The sequence below is a fragment of the Vicugna pacos genome, chromosome 29, assembly GCF_048564905.1.
Source record: "Vicugna pacos chromosome 29, VicPac4, whole genome shotgun sequence".
Taxonomy (NCBI): domain Eukaryota; kingdom Metazoa; phylum Chordata; class Mammalia; order Artiodactyla; family Camelidae; genus Vicugna; species Vicugna pacos.
The window spans coordinates 10350001-10373569 of record NC_133015.1 but is presented as its reverse complement, the minus strand read 5'-3'; the positions used below and the strand labels follow the sequence as shown (position 1 = coordinate 10373569).

At 39.3% G+C, this 23569-nt stretch overlaps 1 protein-coding gene and 1 non-coding gene across 2 annotated transcripts in view; one reads left to right on the top strand and one right to left on the bottom strand.

Moving 5' to 3' along the window:
• Positions 1-23569, top strand: part of ZFHX4 (zinc finger homeobox 4) — a 173211-nt gene that overhangs the window by 66052 nt on the left and 83590 nt on the right. The window lies entirely within an intron of this gene.
• On the bottom strand, positions 12908-12980 carry TRNAG-ACC (transfer RNA glycine (anticodon ACC)). Its single transcript has one exon. It is a non-coding gene; the product is annotated as a tRNA-Gly (tRNA).

Genomic DNA, 23569 nt, shown 5'->3' with positions numbered 1-23569 from the left:
GAATGATTTTATGTAGGACCAAGGGACATGATCAAGGTCAAAAACTGTTAAGTTTCCCTGGAAGAATGACATCTGTCAATCTTCATTAATTGAGGCTCATTTTTTTCTTGGTGAGATGCTTTAGGTGGCATCCTGTGTCCAGAACATTAAGAGTTACTTGACTAGCTACCTATTCATTTATCAGAAAGAGAGTGGAAAGTCACCATTCTTTATGAATATGGTAGAACTTCCGAGACTAGTTGGTTCTTCAGCCAAAAGTTTTAGAATTAAGGGCGGAGAGAAGCTGATTTAAAATTGTTACAATGCCTGTAATATTGATAAATGAAATACATGAAATACAGTGTGATATAAATACATTATGCTATACAATTATTTTCCATTTTACCAACTACATGTTGTTTATCTTATTATAGGTGTTTTGAGGATAGGCAAGGATTTATTGAGCTGAGTTAATTTCTAATTCAGTACAAATGAAATAATGTAAGATTTTTGCTGTTTTTAAGATGTTTTGATAGATTGTTTAATTATATTGTAAAAGGTTGCTTGTACCTAAAAATTATATATGCTTCCTCTACAGAGTCAGTAGCAAATGTGTTCTGTTTCTAAGCGATGCTGCATATCTGGAAGCTTGATAATCGCTGTTCATATTTTCTTACCAAACTGATAATGTGTTATTAATTCAGATTTTTAAAAAATAACCTTCTAAATCCCTATGTTTTGTCCTAGGTTTAAAGTTCTATGAGAACCAGACCACACATTCTTCTGCTCTTAGGCTGTGTTGTTTTCAGAGATGCTAACCTGTTAGTGATTAACCAAGATTAGGGGCTTGGATGCTTGTGGTTATCAGAGAGCTTTCCCTGAGGATGTCTGCAGTTCAAGGAGAATTTCTGCATGTATGTCGAGGAGGGGTTCTCTAACACCATATTGACTTTATGTAAAGACTCGTGTTTGTTTTGTGAGTGCTTAACAATGCTGTTGTATGATTGGAGCAAAAAATTTGACACCAGAGGGACATGGCCTGGACTTAAGATGCCAGACTGTGTTCTTTTCAACCTAAATGCAGTAAGAAGTAAATGTACCTTAGTGTACTCACAGTGAAAGAAGTCATATGCTGTCTCATATCCTCGGAATCACTATGCAAAGGAGCAGAGTGTGTAGCTTGTATGAAAGAAATTCAGTTGCTTGCCACGTTCATGCTTTCTGCTTAAAAAATGCATCTTTATAATATCTCCCACTTTTTAACTGCCTGCTCTATTTCCTAACTATATTGTAACAGCCTGTGAGATGTTTTGATTTGTCTTGCTTTCCCATGACCCATAGTAATTAATAAGTCTTTCTCAAAAATAGAAATGAATGAATGGAAAAAAAAATCAGTGGTGGAACTGAGGTTCAAACTCAGATCTGAATCTAAGTAGAGCCTTTTCCCTCCTGTACTGTAAGGACTCATTGAAGCCTCTCTCAACTTTATTTTTTACACTAAATGATAAAAATAGCAAAATAATGCATAGCCTTTCAAGAGAGTGAGTTACTTACTGTCACTTTTAAAACACTTTTGTCATACTTTTTTTATAACACTGAGGCAGGTGAGGCCAGGAGGTAAACAGTTGTATTGATTGGTAGGACTATGCGTTTGTCTGCCCACATCACCCAGTTTTCTAGAGGAAGCTTAACGATGGGATTTCTTGTTTCCTCTTTGCAGGGTTTTCTGAGGCCCCTGGGACTCCAGCGATATGTTCCTCCAACCCACATGCACTGGGGGCAGTGTGTTTGCCCACCTGCTTATCTCTGTTCACTACCAGGCTAAGTCTTTCATTCCATCACCCATTGCTGAGAGGGCCTCTCAGCCTAACTAATGTTTGTGCTAACATTTACAAAAAACTGGCTTATATTTAGTTGTTTATATTTCCGTGAAAATCAAATGAGGTTTGGGGATAAGCTTAACCATGAATGGAAGTACATTAGACATAAAAGCCAAGAAAGAATAGAGTCAGATGGTGGCCTCCACTATCTCCCTTGGGTTTATACACTAGATGTCAGTAATTAATAAATCCACCGGAATCCTTCTTGACACAGTGTTCTTGGCAATGGTTACCAGTTGGGTTGAAGGGGCAGGCAAATTAAAACCTATTTGCCATCTATGTTTGTCTCTGGTATAGGTTCAGTTAATCTACAGCAAAACTATTTGCTTTCTTACCTCACTTTTAACAGAGCTTTGGAACTAACTCTGAGGGAAATATGTGGGAAAGAAGGTAAGATAAAACTGTGATTTGCTATCTGCTGTTAGGTAGACACTTCGGCCATAAATTCATATCTTTATTTTTGTTTGTTTGTTTATATATGATATTAAACACTTCATTCTGGTTACAGTCTTGACTTAGAAAAGAAAGTGTTGGTGTGTTTGTGTCTCTAACCTGCTTGTGCAGGTCTGATGATGAGTATTTTGAGACCTGAGTTCATCAAGAGTGGCCCTGCCAAGTGATGAGTATCCGAAGGTGGTCGTTGACCACCCGTGTGCTGAGAACAGATTATTATTGCTAGAAAGAAACTAGCCCTTAAGGAAAAAAATGCTCAAACTGGTTAAAGCATCCCTTGCAATCCTTTCTGGCCATTCGGAGTCAATTTGGGGAAAGTTCTACAAAGCTTAGCGTTTTGACATTGTTATTCATAATTTTCAATTACCTTCATGAAGACAAGAGAAAGAAAAATGTCAGTTCATTCATAAATATTTAATCGTATTTAGTATGACTCTAAATTATGGTTTTAAAAAAAGTTGGCCATGACTTAAAAGAGTGGAAAACACTGCATATAGCAGTACATATATATTTCATCTTTTGCTGTTTAAAAATATGTGGTTCCAGACGACTTTGGCAGTAACAGTTTTTTAGCTGCAAACCTTAGGCAGCGTAATTTAAGAAGGTGAAGCTTCTATGGTAACATGTATAATGAGTTCTTCGTGTCCTAAACTGACGTGGTTGATCCGCCACCATTAGTGCTTCTGCATTTAGCATTGTCCTGGCCGCTTGAAAAGGCTTCTGGGTTTATTTTTGTTTTTGTGTTGTTTTACGAGGTGTGTGTGCGTGAGCGTGAGTGCATATGTGCACACGTGTACATTCTTCGTAAAGATGGAGTTGCATACAGGGTCTGCAGTAGTTTCCGTTAAAAATGATGTCGGTCTTTCCTCCTGAATTGATTTATAAACTACATGTGTGTCCCCAAATCAACAGCATAGAGTAACAGCACTCGGGGCCTTCTTTGGAATTAAGTTGGACCAGCAGTTTCTTTTATCTTTTATCGGGGGCTCCCAGAAATCTGCCTTTACTGATTTACATTTTGGACTATACCCTCTGCCTCTGGTGCAAGATGCAGCTTCATGAAACCTCCCTGTCCATTTGCTTTAGTCGCGCTACCAGGCACCCGTCCAATTAGATAACTCTGTGTTCCCTGCCTCCATTAGCAATTCACTTACTTTTAAAAATATTTACATTACACTAGGAATACTTGTTTCAAAAACTAATAAGAAACAGACAGCCAAGAGAAAAAAAGTCAGATACAGTATTAATAATTTCAAAATGTGCTGCTTCTCTTTCTCTGTCGTGTCCTCTGTCTCTCCACCTATGTCTTTTGGCCCTTCCATCTCTCTTTCTGTCTCTTTGTCTTTCTTCCTTTGGTCTGTCTGATTTGTTTCCTGTTCCTCTTCATGTCTCTGGATCTTTTCAATTCTTTGTCCTAGTTACCCTGTTTCTGCCCTAGGACATTTTTTATTTAAAAAAAATGTATAAAGAAATTTTTCTGTAAGTTGGTAGTTAAGGCTTTGAAATCACACGGACACGGTATTGATTCTTGGCTCTCTCTGCTCCTTGTATTTCTGAGTGTGATTGCTGTAAGGTCTAAAACAGACAAAGTGCTATATATACCATCCTTGGTGCTGTAGGAAATGTGAACAGTTATTCTTAGGAATATATGTGTTTGTATTTCTTTACATACTTCCCTGATTATTTTATGATAAATTTCTATGAGGAGAATTGCTTCTTTATATGGCATGCATTTTAAACACACATTGCCACATTGCCCTCCAGGTGGCTTGGGTCTATTAATATTGCACAAGCAATTTTGGAAAATGTTTATACCCTGGCCAGCATTGTGAATTATTAGTCTTTTAAATATTTCCTCATAATAAATGAAGATATTTATTATTATTTACTTCCATTAATGATGAGGTCAAACTTTATATTCTTTAATGAATTGTACGTTCATATTCTTTTTGCATGCTTTTTCACTGATGTGTTTGCTTGTTTTTCTTATTGCTGTATTGGAACTCTTTATACATTAAGGATACTAGCCCTTTGTTATATGTGATGTAAATATTTTACCCAGCATTTCTGCCTGGTTGTAATTTAATTTAGGGGTGTTTTTATGCAGGGATGTTTTAATTGTTATGTATACAAATCATCAGTCTTTTACCATTTCTACCTTTTTAGATGTAAGTGTTAAAAAATATTTTTCTTTCCCTGAGGAATCCATATTGCTTTCTCCTTTTTGCCTCTTCAGTCAAGTCTCCATTACCATAGGTTATGTACAAGGACAGGATACCATAAATAATACAAAATCTTGATGAAACATTATTATACTCAATATATGTTACAAAATGGACTACATGCAAGCATATTGATGAAAAGCTAAACCTAGTGTTTGTGAGCTTAATTGGCATCCTGTGGATGCCGTCTGAAAGTCTGAACATTCTATTAAGTAACAGAAAACAGTGTAGAAATTGCTTGATGAAAAGTTTGTAGAAATAGTCTGTTATTTTTTATTAGTCCTGCTTGCTTTTTAAGCATCACAACAGACCCTCTGCACCTTTAGTCTGTCTTTGAGCAAGTGTCATTTGTTGCATAGGTAAACCAGATCCTACATCATCCGCCACGTGGTTCAGCTTAGCATTATCAATGATCTTATTCCTGTGAGCTAGTACAACAGAGCTCAGTCTCTTCTCTCTGTCACTTGACCTCACAGTAGCAGCACAGCCTACAGAGGCCACACCCTAATGTTGTTTCCATCCATTTACTTCCTCTGTGTCCCATGGCGCTATTTTGATTAAGTTAGGCCACTGGAAGTGGCATCACGGTCAAATCCCTGGAGCAGGTTCACTCCGGGGCGGACGGCTGTCTCAATATTCAGTGATAGCCTTGTCTTTTGGGGGCCAACATGGAAGGACTTTGTCGTGTCATTTTCCTCTTTCACTTATTTTATATGGCTTAATGAACAGAATGAAGATCCATGAGAAATTATTTTTGTTCTTCATTTAAATCATAAATTACCATTTTATATTAAAGTATCATTTGTAGAGTGTCTCTCCTCCCACCCCCACTATTGAATACTTTCACTTTTCAAAATGTAAAGCATTATGTCTTCACCTCTGCTCAACCCATGTTTTCATTAGCAAAAAATAGAAAGGGACTGGATTGGGGTTGGGATGGGTGAGTAGAAGTTCCTAGGTGGCAGAAGCAACAATTTGTTGATTTTTCATGGAATTTCTAACTGTAGATACCTTGTAAGATACGTTGTCCTGATTTGGGTTCATTTTAATTTCATGCATGCATTTAACATCTATTACCATGTTTTCAAACAGTCAAATTGCTCACATTCCAAACCATCTCCTCTGTGCTGTCACCACCACCACCCTCTTGTTGCCGCATCATGTTCCTGTCAATATTGTTTTTGACTCCCAGGTTGCTCAGACCCAAATTTACCATTCCAACTATAGCCACTGTATAGGCCCTTATGCACGCGTATTTCTGATTTTTTTTTTTTTTTGCTCCATAAATGTGCTTTCTGGTTTCCTTTGTGAAAAGAAGCAGGGTATAAATTGCCAAATTTTTTTAAATGGTTATTATGTCTATTACATACCCCCAAATTAATATCATATTTTCCTCTGCATTTACTTAATTGACCACAGCTTGCCTTAGTTTTCCAATAATGATGAAGGAATTTACCATGAGATATCCATACTTAATCAATACACATTATGGCCAACTCTTAACTCAGGACCATGAATAGCTGTCAAGCAGGGGTTTCCAGGCAGTGAGTTATCCGTCCTGGAAACCTTATTAAATGACATTACACACCAGAGGCACCAGGCTGGGCATGAACGATACAGCAATGTACACAACCCACATCTGTTCTCCTAGTCTAAAGTAGAAGCCAGACCAAAAAAGAAACAAAACAAAACAAAAATCGTTGCAACGCAGTGCGGCAGGCACTCTTAAGAGTGTTGTGCTGGGGGAGGTGGGGAGCTGGTGTCGGGGAGGAGAGTAAATGTGCAGATGTGAGACAGTGGAGGTCATCAGGGACCTGGAACTAGTTCACTGAGGCTGGTCAGACACCATTTGAGAAGGCAGGTCTCTAGAGGTGGATTCAGCAGGGCTTAGCACAGGGGTTTGTTCTGAGTGTGATGGGCAGTCATTGGAGGCTTTTAAGAAGAGGTGGGAGGGGGGACGCAGAGTGGGGCAGTGATGTGGTCAGATTTGCATTCTGGAAGAGCACAGAAAAGTATCAGTACAGAGCAATGTACCGCTACATTGATGTCCTGGCTCACTACAAAAGAAGATCAGAGGTCTTTAAGCATTTCCCAGTTTCTAAATCTGTAATGCTTTTGTTTGCTCTTTACACCACCTGATGACACTAGCGGATCAATCACGGTAGTCCCTGTTTTACAAATTGGACATGAATGGAGTGCTGTGGGGCTCTTTGACTAGTTTAGGGGCATGAATGGTTTGTACCCAAGTCTGTCTCACTCGACACCATGGCCTCTCTACACCCCTGGCCTCCCGCGCCCCAACCTCTCTCCCTCGTTTGTGGATGAGAACCCTGGTTCAGAGAGGGCAGTGTTTTGCTGAAGCTCCTGCAGATAACTGAGCAGGGCTTGGGCAAGAACACAGAACTCCAGATTCACAGGGAAAGCATGATGCCTGTGTCTCCTTATCAGAACAGACAGGATGTGAGGAGCCCAGGTGAGAAGGGAGATCAAAGACCAGACGCCAGGGGTAGAACATTGAGGTGCATAGCAGAGGGAGTCCTGGAGCCCGAGCCACAGGTGATGGTGGACCAGTGACTTCCGACTGGTCACCAGAGAGGTCAGTTCATTTTAGATTCTGACCCAGATACTTCCATTCATGAAATTTATTATCACAGTTAAGGGGCATAGTTTTCCTGTGGAACATCATTCATTCATTTAAAACAAATACATTCATCTCTTATTACGTGCCGGGAACTATCTTGAGTGCTGAGGATGCAAAGGAGGGAACACTGTCCCTTTTCTTCACGGAGCTTGGATAGATGTACAAGTACATCAACAAGTAAATGACAGCACAACGTGCTGAGTGGGGAAACGGGAGTGAAAACTGCTCTCTGGGAGCACAGTGGACAGAGGTGGTCACGGAGCCTTCGGCGGGGCTTGAGCCAGGCCACATCTGGTCTTAGTTGTATGAGGTGCATGAGAAATTACCAGGTAGAGTGGGGAAATAGGAAAACATGGTGTGAGATACATAAATAAGTTATAAATTAAAAAGAGAAAACAAATGAGATTTTTATTGTGCCTTAATATCAAGCATTGTGGCAATTACGTCCCTCTCATCTATAATTAGGTTTTTAGGTAAATGTCATGTTAAAGAGTTTTATCATTTTTATGACTTCTGAGCTCCACACAGAGTCTGGGATGGGGGAGGCCTGTGACACCTTTACTGGTTTTGTCTGTTAAACAACCGCTTTTCCTAAACGTGAACCATCCAGGCTTCAGTGTGACGTGAATTCTGGGCGTGTATTTTGAGGATAAACTTAAAAAAAAATCAGTTTTTCAGTGGTACAGTGCTGATTTGTGAATTAAATACTCTCCACAGAATAAAATTATTTCAAAAGTGACTTTAACAAATCTCTGTTTTTACTTAGGTGTTTATATTTTGAAAATTAAAAAATCTAATTTTGGTGAAAATCTGAAATTCCCCTCAGACCTTAAATGTTCAAAATCATTTTCCTTTTTGTTTATCTGATTTGGTGTTTCCACCCACTGCAGATGTTATTCCTTTATTTTCAAGACAAATTACTGTATTTGAGAGAAATGTTGAATGAGGTAACCCATGAACAAAAATCTGTTCCCCCATTTGCTGTGCTGCGTAATCCGCTCTTGGACTTCATACCTGCTCCTTTTGGTTACCGTTTACCTAGGCAGTCTGTTAACTGAAATCCCTCCCAGGTGGGGTGGGCTGACTCTCAGCTTTTCACTTTCCTGGCATATACTGCAGTGATCTGTGTGGTCCTGCTGGTGAAGTCTCGGTGATGAACCGTTAAAGAAAAGGTCTGCCCCCAAGCCACGGAGTTGGTTGATGGCCAGGCAGTAATCCTGTACAATTAACTATCAAAGATTTGAGCACTACATTATTGTAAGAGATGGAAGTGTAGCTGTTTGGAAAAGCAGAGATGATTGATCATCTGGCTAAGTTTGGGTTTGGAGATACATTTCAATAGTTAAATTCATTCTTAATGACATTTAGGTATTTCAAACTTTTGTCATCTTGAGCTCTAATTTTGTTCATTTTATTCAATTCCAAGGTAAAAATTAGAAGAATTTGTTTAGTCTTTACCAAGGATAGAAATGCTTCCTTTACAATATATGCTTCAAGCCTCTCTTGGAATGAAATAGGATATGAATAAATAAAATACTCTCCATGAGGATCGTTTGGAACTGTCATATTAGGTGGGGAAGTGACGTAAGTGATTATTTTTTAAGATCTGTTGTTCAAAGTTTATATTGTTCAGCTATTTCTAGTGACAGAAACTATAAATATTCATTTTGTACCTTTTAAAATATCCTTTTGGCAATTCAAGCAATCACCCAGTCCACTGATAGGAATCTAAAGACTGTATTTTTTTTGACTGTGCTCTATAATGCATATTGAGTTTGTTATATAAGGAAGGATTGCTTTCTCATTTTGACTGGTTTTTATTGTTTCTCTTAAGAGCTTTTTTTAAATTTCTAAAGATGCACTTAACGTTCAGCACAATAGGTAGCTATGCATACTCAGAGATCAGTATCTCAGCACCTTACCCAGTGAAACAGTATGTCAAGACTCTAGCTTTTGAGTGGATACACATTCATTTATCCATCCTTTCATTAATATTCCTTCATCCCTGAGCACTCACCATGTGCTGACAGCAGGTTTGGCACTAAGGATAAAGGGTCAAACAGACAGATACTTACTTGCCTTCATGGAGCTTGCAGTTTGGAAGTGAAGTTAAACACTTTAAAATCATGTATCTGATAAACTGAGACACACTCTGTGAAAGAGATGCGTAAACAAACGACTTTAATCCTCTATCCGGGAAGCTGGGGGAGGGTTTTCTGAATCAGAAAGGATCACAGGCAGTTCAAAGTCAGCCTGGCTCTCAGTAGGGGACCTGGATTGACTTCCTGGATTTTTGCAGTATCGTCCCGGGGGTGTTTCGGAAATCCGTGGAGACGATGTTGGCGATCACAGTAATAGATTTCTAAGGCGTTTCCCAGGTGTGTCTCAGGTCGTGAGAGCTTCTGCTAGATTTCTGAGAGCTGACGGTCAGCTTTTCAGTGCCTTTTAGCTAGACTATTAGAACTGGTGTTACCACAGTATTTTTCTACCACTTTGAAAAATTATATCGCAAAGCTTCCTCATGAAATGTGAGTTGCAAGTGCAAGACACTTGTAAGCAGGTGCATTTGTGCTGGTGAATTCACAGTGATGCCACATATGGATGCAAGCACATGCCTCCTTCATCACACACGTGGCCGTGCCTCAGCTTCTCCAAGATGAAATATGAATTGTTTTATTTTCCATTCCTTTGATTTTAATCTCTTCTTTTACGTAAGTTAGGGCATTATATTGATTTGTTTGATTTCTGTGTGTAATGTTAATGATAATGTTATATGCGATTTTATTTCACTATAGTAAAGGGGACGTTATAAAAAGAGAGCCTTGGATCTGAAGAGATGAAAACTGCTGTTTGATTTATTTTTTTAAATTTATTAATTTTTGTTGATAGGGAGGTAATTAGGTTTATTTCTTTAATGGAGATACTGGGGATGGAACCCAGGACCTTGTGCATTCTAGGCATGCCCTCTACCACTGGGCTATACCCTCCCCTGAAAACTACCATTTTAAGTAATACATGTGTTTTTAAATATAAGCAAATTGCTTTAACATTCAGACTGAAAAATCACTTGATTCTCTAATTTTGGAATGTTTCATCAGTAAAGCCCCTCCATTCTTAAATGAGACTCGAAAGCAAATGGTCTCCTTTTTGACTGCTTTCTGGCCTGATTTTTAGAGTCATCTCTTTGACTTCATAGACAGAAAGATGCCAAGGGAAACATGTTACAATAGATCATTTGGGAATATTTGCCCTCAGCTGTCTTGCTTGGGCTATTTAGTACTAATTTCACTGGATAGAATAGTCTAAAATTGAAAGGCCATTTGGAGAAAAATTACTTACAAATAAAATCAAGATTTTTAGAATGCTTTCTTGAAGTGGGTCTACTCCTCTGGAGGACAGCCAGTCGTTCAATGAAAACACATTGAGATGCTTTACAAGAATACTTTGTTTTAATAGATACCATCCTGAATGAGTAAGACACCATCCCTCTAGTGCTACAAAGAAAGGATGACTGGTTTCTGGTCCAGAACACCCAATTACATTCTTAGTATTTATAGAGATAGCTTCTTGGAGATTATAGGAAGTCTGAAGTCAGGAGAAAAGAAGCACCAACAGGGCAGTAATTATGCCTGTATTAGACATAGGAACTTCTAGTTGCAAATAAATATGTATATATATAGAAGAATACAATTGAGATGACTAGGAATATAGGTAATAGTGAAAGTCCAGGAAGTCAGATTTGGGAAAAGAATTTAACATCTTTCTTGACTTTCCTGTTAACTTTTTGTGAACATCAAATGAGATAATATGTAAACAATATTTTGTAAGTTCCAAGTCTAAGGTGGTTTTTGTTCACAAGCTTTCAAATATCCATAATACTAGAATTAAGATGTGTTAACAAGAATTTACCAGGTGAAAGCCGGCAAGTTGGAAACACGTGATAAAACCAGATATATTCATTTTTCTCAGGGATGCTATAATCGTAAATTTTGAATGATCAATTTTTATGCTATTTATTTGTGGAGGCTCAGATAAATATAGACAGACCAATTTACATTTACCCCCCGGTCTCATCTTTTTCTCGTCTTTTCCAAGAAAGTCTAGAATCTTCTTCCAAGATGCTGCCAGTTTGTAGTCCTCGCTTGTACTGTGTCTAAAAATGTTTTCTCAAATAGCTGCAATTTTAAGCTTTCTACTCCTCCAACAGAATTAAAGCAGTTACCACTTCCAGATGAAGTCTATGTACCAATGAACGTGAGGGAAGTGATGTTTGAAGGGCAAAGGGGTATTATTTTTTTCTCTGGAAATAATATCACACAAGATCTGTCCTTGAAAATTTCCTGCTTAAGAGGTGTTGGATCTGAGGGTTTCTCATGGCCCTCCTTTCTGTCTCTCTGGCCTCCTTATTAAACCTTGTTTTGCCCATGGCTTTTGTCCCCTGCAGACATCCCAATGGTAAGGATGAACAGCCATTCTTGCTGCTTCCTCTTTGCTCTGTGCCACCTTCCCTTATCAGGGCCGGAGTGTTCCCCCTTTAATGTAGGGGTCCTTCTGCCGCTCTGCTCTGTCTGGACCCACCTGTCACCACTAGTCACCTCCCAATCTATGGCTCAGAGTTTCCAGTGCCTGAGACGCTTCAGCCTCATGAGGACCTCAGATGGGAGAAGTAGCCATAGGCAGAACTCTTAACATTTGATGAATAAACTCAATAACATGATTTATCAGTACATACAATAATGGTTGTAAATAAGCCAGTTTCTAAGGAAAACCCATAAATATCCTACTCGATTGTTATTGAGGAAATGAAGTCAAAAGAAAAACTCCAAATCTGCTTTGGTTCTATCTAAGAAATACTGCCTATAAGCACTTCATACCAACTGCTTAAAACCTATGTCCAAGTACAATTGATAAGGGTAATGATTATGCCTGTTGCAGACGCTCTGGTTTCAAAGTGATAATAGGGGGGTGATTCTTCATTTAAACCTACATCTTATCATATGGGTCCCGTTAATTTCTACATGTTTTTATTCTAGCAGCAGAACTTTATATTCATATGTTTCTGTCATTGACTTCTCTCATTACGTGATTTGACGGCAATGTCTCAACAACAAAATGCAGGAAATACTGGGGCACGAAGAGTGCGTTAGGGGTTTTCTCTTAGTATTGGTCAGATCTTATAGATAAAGAGTTTAGGATTACGTATTTTCAAAAAGCGATATGGAGAAATGTAAAAGAGACAAAGTTTGAGAAGACATTTAAACAGTTTCTCAAAGGACATTGCCAATGCCACTGAGACTAATTCATCTGGGAAGGAGGTGATGGGGGAATAGTTAGTAACGTGTGTCCAGAAGTCGAGCGGTTTTGCTTGTTTATTTCTCTCTGCTGGTCAGTTCTCTAGTTCCGTAGACCAACGGGGTTTACTGTGAAATTAAGAAGAGGTTTTTCTCCTATTGAGATCTTCTCAACTGACAGTGGATAATGAAGCATTAGAATAAGCTTAGCAAGGAAAGCCATGAAATCTCTGTCCTTGTGGCTCTTTGAAATCTTGGATGATTTAAGCAAAGCGTTAATCTAATCAGAGGCTTGTGTATAAAAGAGATGCCATTTGCTGCCTTTTTTTAATTGCCCATGTCTATTCATGTATAGAGGTAGAGATTGCTCCAAAAAGACCAATACTCTGAAAGTTGTTTTGGTGGGGGGGGGTAACTAGGTTTATTTATGTATTTTGCTGATGGAGGTACTGGGGATTGAACCCAGAACCTCATGCATGGTAGGCACACACTCTACCACTGAGCTATACCCTCCTCCCTGAAAAGACCAACACTTTAGTATCCAGCTCTGACCACATCCGCTCCAGCTAGTCTTTTCAAAGGCAATGTCAGTTCACCCCTATTTCTGACCGTTAGTTTCAGGGTGCTGCTCCCTTTTAACCTACTACCGGGATTATGAACTGTTTTTAGCTATATTATTAAAGCAAAAGTCGTTTCTTCCCCTGCTGTGGCTTAAGCAGTATCTCGCTATTGTTCCCACTTTCTGGAATTCTGCACAATAGGTTCCAGACCTCGGTTAATTAACAGCTCTGTTAACACCTCCTTGTGCTCAAGTGGTTCAAACACAGCCTGCTGCGACATTATTTCTTAAAAGGTGAGGGCTAATGACCCAACTTTTAGTCACCATCTCAGAGGCGAGTTTTCAATCTCGTAAAAATTTTAAGTCAAGGAAGCTCAGCGTCGAAAGTCACGAGCTGTCGTAAAATGCTATTCCGGATACAGTTGGTTGGAATTGCCTGGGCACTCGGTAACCTAAAATACAAGTGAATAGTAATTCCACCTCATTTAGTTGTGTTTAAGGTGCTTGAGAGTTATGCTTAATAGACCATAAAAGTTATACCTTAAGACGCTCCTTAAATGCAATAATAAATCCTTGTACAAAGCTCTCTCAGAAACTACAATTTTGAAAAATCATTATGAATGTTAACTAAACCTCACATTTTTCTGTATGAAGACTTTTTGAGGATATAAAGTTTTAGATGTGCCAAAATTCTTAAAATGAATGAATCGTAGACCATAGCTTGGTCTATGCCCTCTTTCTGGTAATTTGGGTGGTGAATATTGAAATGTAGTTTTACTCAAATGTTAGTATTTTATATGCAAAGGTTAATATGTCTTGAATGAAATGAAGTTGTCTTCTCTAATAATCAACCATAGAATATAATTCCAGCAGAAATCACCTCTAAGTGGCAGGGGACCAAAACCTGATGACAGTTTGATAGGTAACGTGATGTATGTGTTCTTGTATCATTACTAAATTTTCGTGGGGTTAAGAGGAATTAAAAGACCAGAGCTTAGACTGCCACAAGAAGGGGAACAGAACAGATTATTCGCTGTCTGTTCCATTGCCAGGCACAGTGCTGCTAGGTACAGCACACCTGTTATTTGATTTAATTTTCAAAACCAGCCAATGAGGCCATTATTATAGTCTTTAATAAAAAAGAATAGAAAACTGAGGCTTAGTGGTTAAATAATTTACTTAAGGTCATATTGCTATTAATTGAAGAAGCACACCCAAACTTTAATCTTCACAAATCCATGCTTTAGTCCATATCATAACAGATATATGGCCTGACCATGGTTAAAATGCTAAGAGAAATCAGGAGAATCTTTCTAATGGGTCCCGTATCCCTCAGTGATGGAAAAAACAGCTAGCACATAAGCTGTATTAAAACTAGTATACACAAACAGTACGGCACTTTGAAAAATGACTAATTATGTAACAGTAGGACTGCTGCATTTTCTAGAAATCTTGTGGAACAAGTATTAAAAAAGACAGGTTGAAAACATCATTTAGGTCGGTGGATGGCAAAGTTCTATTCAAATAATTGGGTTTTTGGTTAATTGGGCTTTTTTGGGTTTCAGTGTTTCTTTTCTCCAGCTTTCATGTGATTTGGCGGCCTCTGAGGCCTCAGAGAGGCCTCTGAGAGCTTAATCAGATCAGCCTTTTTGTGGGGCCATCACATGAGTTAACAAATTATTCGAAATTTACTATCACTTGGATATTTAAAGTGATGCATAGCATGGCATGTAAGCGCGGTTTTAATTTTTATCTCGCATGTAACTTCACTATATGAACAGTCTTTTCTATGAGGAAATATCCAATTTCAGTCATTGCTTGAAAAGTAAAAACACTTCATTTCTGTGACCTTGGGCTGTGGATAATATTGAATACCTAGCTTATCGGTGATCAATAAGAGATACCCCGTGGGATTGGTAGACCTTACAAGGATTTCTAGATTTAAAATCTTAATAGCAACTTTTCCAATTATTTTCCCCTTTTTTCTTTTCTGTACAGAATGGAGACCAGCAGGCAAAATAATGCTCAGAAGAATGTTTTGAGAGCAATTGATTTAAATATTGATCTATGGAAATATTTTCTAATAATTCTTTAAAAGTTCTTTTGGAATGTGCAAAAAGGTGTTTGTATTGCTTTCCAAGTGCTAGTGAAAGGAACAATTTATTATCTCAGGAAAGTGGAATCTTTCCTTCTTCAAGAACGTGTTCTATTGGTCCAGCATGGTTTCGGGCACATGCCAGCTGTTTTATTAATGTGGTTTTCTTTCCCTTAACTAATATTCAGTTCCTCCCAGTCAAAACCCAGCAGAGACACTTCAGAGAATCAGAGTACCCTTGTTTTGTTCTCTGTCTCTCACAAAGGGATGTGTATGTGTGTGTGTGTGTGTGTGTGTGTGAACACCATATAACCTGACATGGGCAGAGGAATCAGCATGTCCTAAGCTTGCGTCCCAGCTTTATTACCAAGTAGGTAACAGAAGTGTCTTAAGTTCATAGGAGCTCAGTTTCTTCAGCAGTAAAATGGAGACTGAATGAGGTGAAGTAAAAGCCCCGTACATCACCTTAAATTTGTTCAGTGTAATTTAGCGCCAGCCCTTCCATTTTCTTACCTCTTGTATTAATAACATTTCTGGGTTGGGACAAATTCTTTAGGTTAGCCTTTTTATTTCCCTCAGTCTTGCCCTAATGACTGGGAAACACAGCTTGGGTCCTCCTGGCCCCTGGCTTCTTCATTCCCAAACCTCATATGCTTTTTTTTTTTTAATTGAAGTATAGTCAGTTTACAATGTTGTGTCAGTTTCTGGTGTTCAGCACAATGTTTGTTCGCCCAGAACTCATCTTTGCACGTTGTCAGGTAAAATTGCCGTTCGTGGGTATCCAAGCCTTCTCAGAGACCTACTGCAAACAGACTGGGGAGAGAAAGAGGTATTTATTAGATACCTGCACGGAGCTGTTTGTATGTGATTGCCTGACGTAATCGTGTTAGACATATGTGAGAAAGATAACATTAGCCATATTTAGAAAAGAAATTGAGCCTTCAAGGGATTAACTTCTAAAAGACAGAGAGCTAGTGAGAGGTAGAGCAAAAGTGAAACTTTGAGCTGTCTATAAAACTTTGCTCTTCCAAAATACAATATTGCTGTCGAAAGAGAACTCCTTTTTTAAATGGAAGCACGTGGTTAGTCATTGGCCATGTTCTCTGGGCTCCGCATCTTGTAGAGATGGATTGAACATCCTGTCTGTGTGTAAATAAGTGCAATGAAAGGAATATGTTAACACCGTAAAAGGGATTCAGATAAAATGCATTTTGGTTCAAAGGAGGACAAGGATATTTCTGGTTGTTGCAGTCAAGAAAGTCTTTTTCATCGAGGTGACATTTGAATTGGGCTTTCAATAGAGGGTGGAATTTGGATGTGTAAACCTAGGAAACTGGAAAGGGTAAACCATGGGGAAAGCATGAATGGGGCGCATAGATATGGGAGTCACTTGTAGGTATTTAATAAAAAGAGGTGAACAGTTTGGTTTTTCTGGCACCCGAGGGCAAGGAATGGAATCATCAAGAAAGGAATGTGAAACCGTGAATGATGCATTAAGGATTTGGGAATTTGATAAACACTAGGGTGACATTGATGAATTGTGGCCACAGGATTGGCATAATATGATACAGGAATAGTATTAGTGGTAATAAATAGTAACAATGCAGGTCATGATGCTAAGAATTCACCTGATGACTGTAGTCAAGCGAGCTCTTGGGATGATGACAGTAATTCCAGTGAGAAGTAAATGGCTTTGGGAGGGTCAGTGGGAGCAGAGAGAAAGGTAGGGTTGAAGACAGTATTAGCACAGATAAATCCTTCCAACCTTTTAGATGCCCAGGACAGGGGAAAGGAAGGCATCTGAAATGGAAGGCATCTGAAATGACACCCACATTTCTGTTTTGTATCATAGTCAGAAACAGAGGGCACAGAGAGGGGGCAGAGGCAGGTGCAAAAAGAAAAATGACGGCTCATGTATGGATTGTAGATTCGGAAGAAAAGGTGGGAATCCCATGAAGAGATGGATTTTGGTGGTTAGATGCATGGTGTGGGTTTTGAGAGAAATGTCACTGTTAGGAATTTTGATTTGTGAGTGATCTGCATCAAGGAGATGAAGTCACCTGTGAGAGAGAAGGAAGTGGTGGAGGAGAGATTTGCCGTTGAAAGAGAGAGCACGTGTGAAAATTCTAGGTTTATGTATTAAGGTAAAGGAAATGAGACGGCAAAACAGAAGCAACCAGAAGGATGGGAGCTTAGAGAGCTTTTCACTGAAGTCAAAAGTAGAAGGGATTTCAGGAAAGAGGAGGCGGCCAGCAGTGCCAGATACTGTGGGAAAACCCAGGGAGGAGGGCAGTGAGAATAATGTCTCCCCAAATCCTTGCTTTCATACGTGGAGAATGACCCTGTTTTCATATTGGTGATGTGATCGCATGTGCCTTGCATGATTTTCTCTGTCACTTTAGAATTTGAGAAGTTTTCCTTTGAATCCACGTTACTTGACTCCACTTTTGGAGTCAAAGGTTCTCTTGACTTCATTCTCTAGGCAAATGATCATGTATATCAGTGTTTACTGACTATAAGTGAGTGGAGCAAACATCTGAAAAGTTATTTAAGTAACAGCAACAAAGCTTAACATTTTACAAAGATCACAGTTTCTCCTGTCTTCTTATTCAGTGTTCTAGGACTGTTTGTTTGTTTGTTTTCAAATTACTTCTTGACAGTAGACCTATTTATGGAATCAAAACTGGAGTGAGAAGCCTGTTGAGTGGGGGTTTTGGCCTCTTGCTACTGTCTCAGCTCTGTGAGCTGATGCTTATTCTCAAGGTTGATATTGGAGAGGCAAATATATATATATATATATGATTTTAAAAAAATCACCATTCTACCAGGCAAATGGGAATTTCTAGCTTTTCACAACTCTTCTTAAAACTTCCTTGGACCTGAGTTCATGCAGGTTCTATTAAGAATATCATTGTTGTAAAGCAAATATATTTTGCTGTAAATGATCACCTCTATTTAGGCATCTCCCAGGTATCTCAAATGTAGGATGTCTGAAGTATAGCACATCCCTGTCTCCAACCCACTCTCTATATTGCATCTCCCATCTCTGTTCATGGTAGCCTCCTCCACTCACTTGCTCAAGCTAGAAAGAAACCAAGGAGTTACTTTTATTCTTTCTATTGTCCTCCTCTGTATTCAGTCTTTCAGTCAAGAAGTTCCATCAAATCTTTTGTCTTGATTGACTCTTCAGTCTATTGGGTACTTCTGCTCTCTTGCCTGCCACTAGTTGTGCCTTACAGTTATTCTTTCTAGCTATATTGTTTAGCACATTGCTACCTGCTGGGCATTATTCAGGTACTGGAGATCAAACAGTGAATGAGAAAGACTCATTCCATGCCTTCATGAAGCTTGCAGTGTGGTGGTGAAGACAGATACCAGTCAATCAATGACATTAATACTTAATTATTGATGAGATAAATGTTCCAAAGAAAAGCTACTAAATACAACAGGTAGAGATATAAAGACAGGTTTCTTAGGAAAAAGAAAAGACTCTTAAGCTGAAAAGCTGTGACTTAGAGGGTGAATGGGAGGAAGACAAAGTGGAGAAGGAGAGCACTGGAGGCTGAGGGAGTTCTGGAAGCGTAACCCTTGGAATAAACCTTTCTTGGAAGATCTGAAATCAGGATGGTTGGAGTAAAGTGAGCAAGTGAGGAAGATGAATGAACCAAAGCTACAGCTGAGTTGAAGCCATGTCGTACAGGGCCCTTGGGTGTGAGGACCACGTACTTCATCTTCAAAGCTGAAATATTTTTAAAGTGAAGGGGCAATTGGCATTAAACCGGAAGTGATCTGGGAAGGCCTGGCCATATGGTCATTGTAGAGTCATGTTCATGATTTTAGGTTTTATCCTAAGAGAAAAGGAAAACCATTGAAGGGTATTAACTAGGGGTGTGAATTTATCAGGTTAGCTTCTCAAATAGGATTTTCTTCCATCACCCCTACCCTGTCTGTCTACTTTGTCCTGTTTTCTTTACTTTCAGAGGCCCTATCATTACCTGAATTTATACGTTTATTTGTTTGTTGTATTTCTTCTTTTGCTTCTTGACTTTAGGCTCTGTGAGGGCGGGGACTTTGTTTTATTCACTGCTGCAGTTCCAGCACCTAGAACAGTGCACAGCATGTAACAGATGTTTTCTCAATTGTTAAATGAATAAATCAGAGTCCAAGTGCTCTTTCAAGACACCGTGGTTACTGCCTGAATTGAACTGAAGGAATAAGAGTTGTTGGCGTGAGACGTGGTGACAGGTAGAAGAGCTGATAGATGGAGAACTAGTTAGGAGGTGTGCTTAGGATGGAGTGATCATTGAGATGTAGGTGGTAAGGAAGAAGCAGCACCAAAGGTGACTTCCAGACTTCTGGGATGAGCCACTGGGTGAATCTGAAGTGCCACCAATGGAAATTCTTGGGGAAGGATATGGTCTAATGGTGAAGACTGCAGGGTTCAGCCTGACTGCCTCTCTCTGGCACTATGACCTTGGGCAAATTGGTTCATTTCTGCATGCCTCAATTCCCACATCTGTATAATAGGGGATAAGACTAGTTCCCACTCTGGAGGCCATACTGTGGGGACTGAATAAGAGAACGTATGTAAGGCATTTAGAATAGCGTTTAGTACATAAGAAAGTACTCAGTGGAAGTTAGTGTGGGAAAGAGCAGAGGACAAGTGCCAAGGGGCATCAGCTCAGTGTTCTGGGTGTTGAGGTTTGGCTGCTGTGAGACGTGCAAGCGGATGTGCCAAGGTGGCGCCTGTAGGAAGTGAACTTAGATCTCGGAAGAAAGGCCCACGTCAGAGAGAGAAACCTGGGAGTCACCTGAATGCAAGGCCCACACTCGGGGGACACACACCCACGATGGGGGGCAAGGGAGACAGAGAGAGAGAGTCAGAAGAATGAGGGCAAAGGCCAGCCAGCCGCGTGGGTACCTCCCTTCATGCCCTGGCCACACCGCCAGGGTGCCCTTCCAACCTGCTGGGGCCTCTGAGGCCTTTCTGAGCGTGAAGACTGAGCTTATCTCACTCCCACTGCATGTCTCTCAGTGCTGCCCAGGTCTTCCAGTTCTGAGCCCAGCCTCAGGCCTTCTCCATAAGAACAGCAGACAGGCCACAATCTGTGTTCCCTGTAGGCATGACACATGCTGTTCCATCTGCCCTGGCTGCCCTTCCAGCTGCGGTCCCCAGGGCTCATTGTGGTGGACCTGATGGAGGTGCCTGGCAGCTGCTCCTGCGGAATCTCTGCTTTCTCCCCAGAGAGACACCTTCTCACAGCAGGCTGTATCTGTTCATTTTGTGTCTCTCAGGCCACGAGCTCCCTGAGGGAATCCCGTGCCCCCTCGGGGCCTCAGTGCCTTGTCCCATGCTTGCCACAGTGCGCACATCAGACGTTTGTGGAATTAAAACACGGCTCAAAAGTGGATCCCACTAACTTCTCAAACTCCGCAGAACCATTTCACACTCACTCAGACAATCCAGAAGAAGTTTATCGTAAGGAAGATCCAAATTCAGAAATACTGTATCCAGACTGTATTCATATATAGTCACCACAAATTCGGGTCAAACTAAGGGGTGGGCTGAATTGGCTCCCAGAGTGAGTCGATGATTTTAGATGTTACAGAATTATTAAAATCTGCAAATTATATACATCTGTAAATAGTAAATTTTTTGTATCATCCTATTTAGCAAATGGATTCGGTTCTGAGTTTAAGATTTACCTATTGTATGTAGCTTCGTTTACGTGGACTCAATTCTTAAGTGCATACTTAACTCTAGCACCTGGACAGGTGTTTTGTAGGTGAGAAGCAGTCCTTCTCCTCTTGGTATCTTCGGGGGTGATATAAAAACCATAGGGGACCGAAGCCTTCACATTCTGTAGCTGTTTAACATGGGAAGATGAGTTTCACCTTAATATTTGGCTTTGAAATGATCTATGGGGGCCTATTACTTCACTGCTTTTTAGAAAACTTGGATTTAAAAAAAAATTAACTGAGTGGCTCCATTTGATTACCTAATTTATTTCTTCTAGACCTCTAAATTTATATCCTTTGCTCCGGATTAGAAATGACATTTAGAACTTCTATTGAGGACTTAGAGGAAAATTATACCCCTCTTTTTCAGGCGCATCGTTTTGGGCTTAATAAGTAGAAAAGCATAATGGCAAAAAAAAGATAGTTTTATCTGTGAGACATGACAGCATCAGTTCTTCAGCCAAACCAGGAATTTTCCTATCCCTTCCAAAGCCACCCATTTTTGGACCTGAATGAATGAAAACACTGGTTGTTTGGCTTTCCCTACCCTGGAGTCTGGTCCAAATTCTGGGCTCAGAAGTTTCTCATCTGAGAATCATCAGATAATGATGAGTCATTATCATTACAGTGATGAGCGCTATTATGGCATTCAGGGCCCCAGGTCTGAAACGGCAGGTATTTGGTGTAATGCATTTGTTATTGTGAATCATGGCGGGTGACGATGAGATTACTGGGCGAAAAATATTTGGAAGTGGTATCATATGTTCATCAGGAAGAAACGGGTGATTCTGGCAATTGAATTTGCCCAGGTTTGTAAATCTTTTCCCATCCATTTCATTCAGATTTAAAAGTAGATGTTATTAAGTTCCACGACTAATTCTAGCCATATTGGTGGATAGAAATCTATCTGTCGTGATTCAAGTTTACTTTATGTTATATCTCTGAGACAGTTCTTCAACTTCATTCTCACTCCTGAATCTTAAATAAACTGTTTCGCTTTTGCTGTTTTGCCATGAAGTGGAAGAATGAGAAATTGTGTATAATCTTTCCAAGGGACACATACAAAAAATATACTGTAAGTTGTAAGGGAAATTCTTCAAAGCAAATGATCTCAATATAGTGTGCTTTCTCATAAATACCAGAATTTCAAGTCATGATTTTTTTTAAAAGAAATATGATTTTCCTGACTTTTACATACTTAATTATATATATATATAATATATTATTAATTATATTAATTAATTATTTTATTTGTATTATATATTTATTTATTTATTTATTTATTTTATTATATATTATATTATATTATATATAATATATATAATTATATTAATTATATATATATATATATATATATAAAAAACATATTCAGGTCTGTGTAGTATTTTAGAACTTTGAAAAATTTTTTACAAAACAATCAATTCTAAAAGATCTGTAGTGGGCTGAGTACTTGATCCAAATAGCTAAAAACTTATTTTAGGGTTATATTAAGCATACTAACAAATTACCTAAAAACTTCTACTTTTTTACATCTGCAAAAGATTATCAGTGACAGTGGCAGCCGATTTCATCCAGAAATAATAAAAACATTTGCCTGATTGAAAAGATATCAGGCAAAACTGGATGTTTCCAGCCAGAGTTCTGTATTATGGGGAGATAGGAAATAATTTTAAAATTGATGAGCACTGCCTAGAAGGCAAAGTCCCAGGCTGTGAGAATATGAATAGGTGTGTTGAATAGATAAGGATGTGAAAAATGTGAGGATATTTATATTTAAATGCAAAAATCCATGCAAGAATCCAGCTGCTTGATAACTTACTAGATGAATTTGCTATTAATATTCTTCCCTAAACCACTAATGAGAAATGCTTTTTTTTTTTTTAAGATTTAAGATTGTGTAAATGCTTTGTACCAAAAACTGATGGAAGTAATTGGTAAACTACTTAATCAAGTCCCACTTGGAAGCGAATGGGAGCTGTAGGGTAGAAAATGTAGGCTGGGTAAGTAACCCAACAAGTCAGCAGAGTTCTCTTTACAGAAAGAAACAAAGATAGCAGTAATTAATGACCCTGACTCTGTGCCAAAAAAGCTTTCTTCTGACAACTCCAACTTAATTAAAACTTAAGACATTTCAATGGCCTCTGAAAGCCCCTGATGGGGTGAACTCTTGCAGACTCGTGAGAAAATTTTGTGAATTAAAGGAAAAGATGTGTGTTACCACTAGTGCCATGACTCTAATCCCTGACAGTCAAAGAATCTATTTAGCCCAAGCGTTTTCTTTTAACTGGCTCACACCTGCAGGCTTCCTGGCACTTCCTCTGCACCAGAGAAGGCAGTTTTTGTGTTTTACGGAAGATCAGATAATAGGAGCCTTGCTGTTCCTTTTGTTTTTGTGCATTGTTCATTAGCCTGTGAGTGTTGCGGGCACACTTGATATGCTTGGCTTGATCCGGAGTAGAGCATCGCCTGAAAGCTTTAGGTGGTGCAACACGGGGTGAAGATGGGTTGGCGGAAAAAGTAAGGGTTTTTTTTTTTTTTTTTTTTTGCTTTCCTAATGTGAAAGTGGCTCAAATTAAAACTCACAGTTGATGGGACAGCCTGAATGGCTGTGGCCTGCTGTTCTTCACAGCGGAGTGACAAGAAACGAGGTTCTGTGTGAGACGGCGCAGACTGGGGACACAAGGAAAGGCGCTGTTAAATAGCCCTTGCT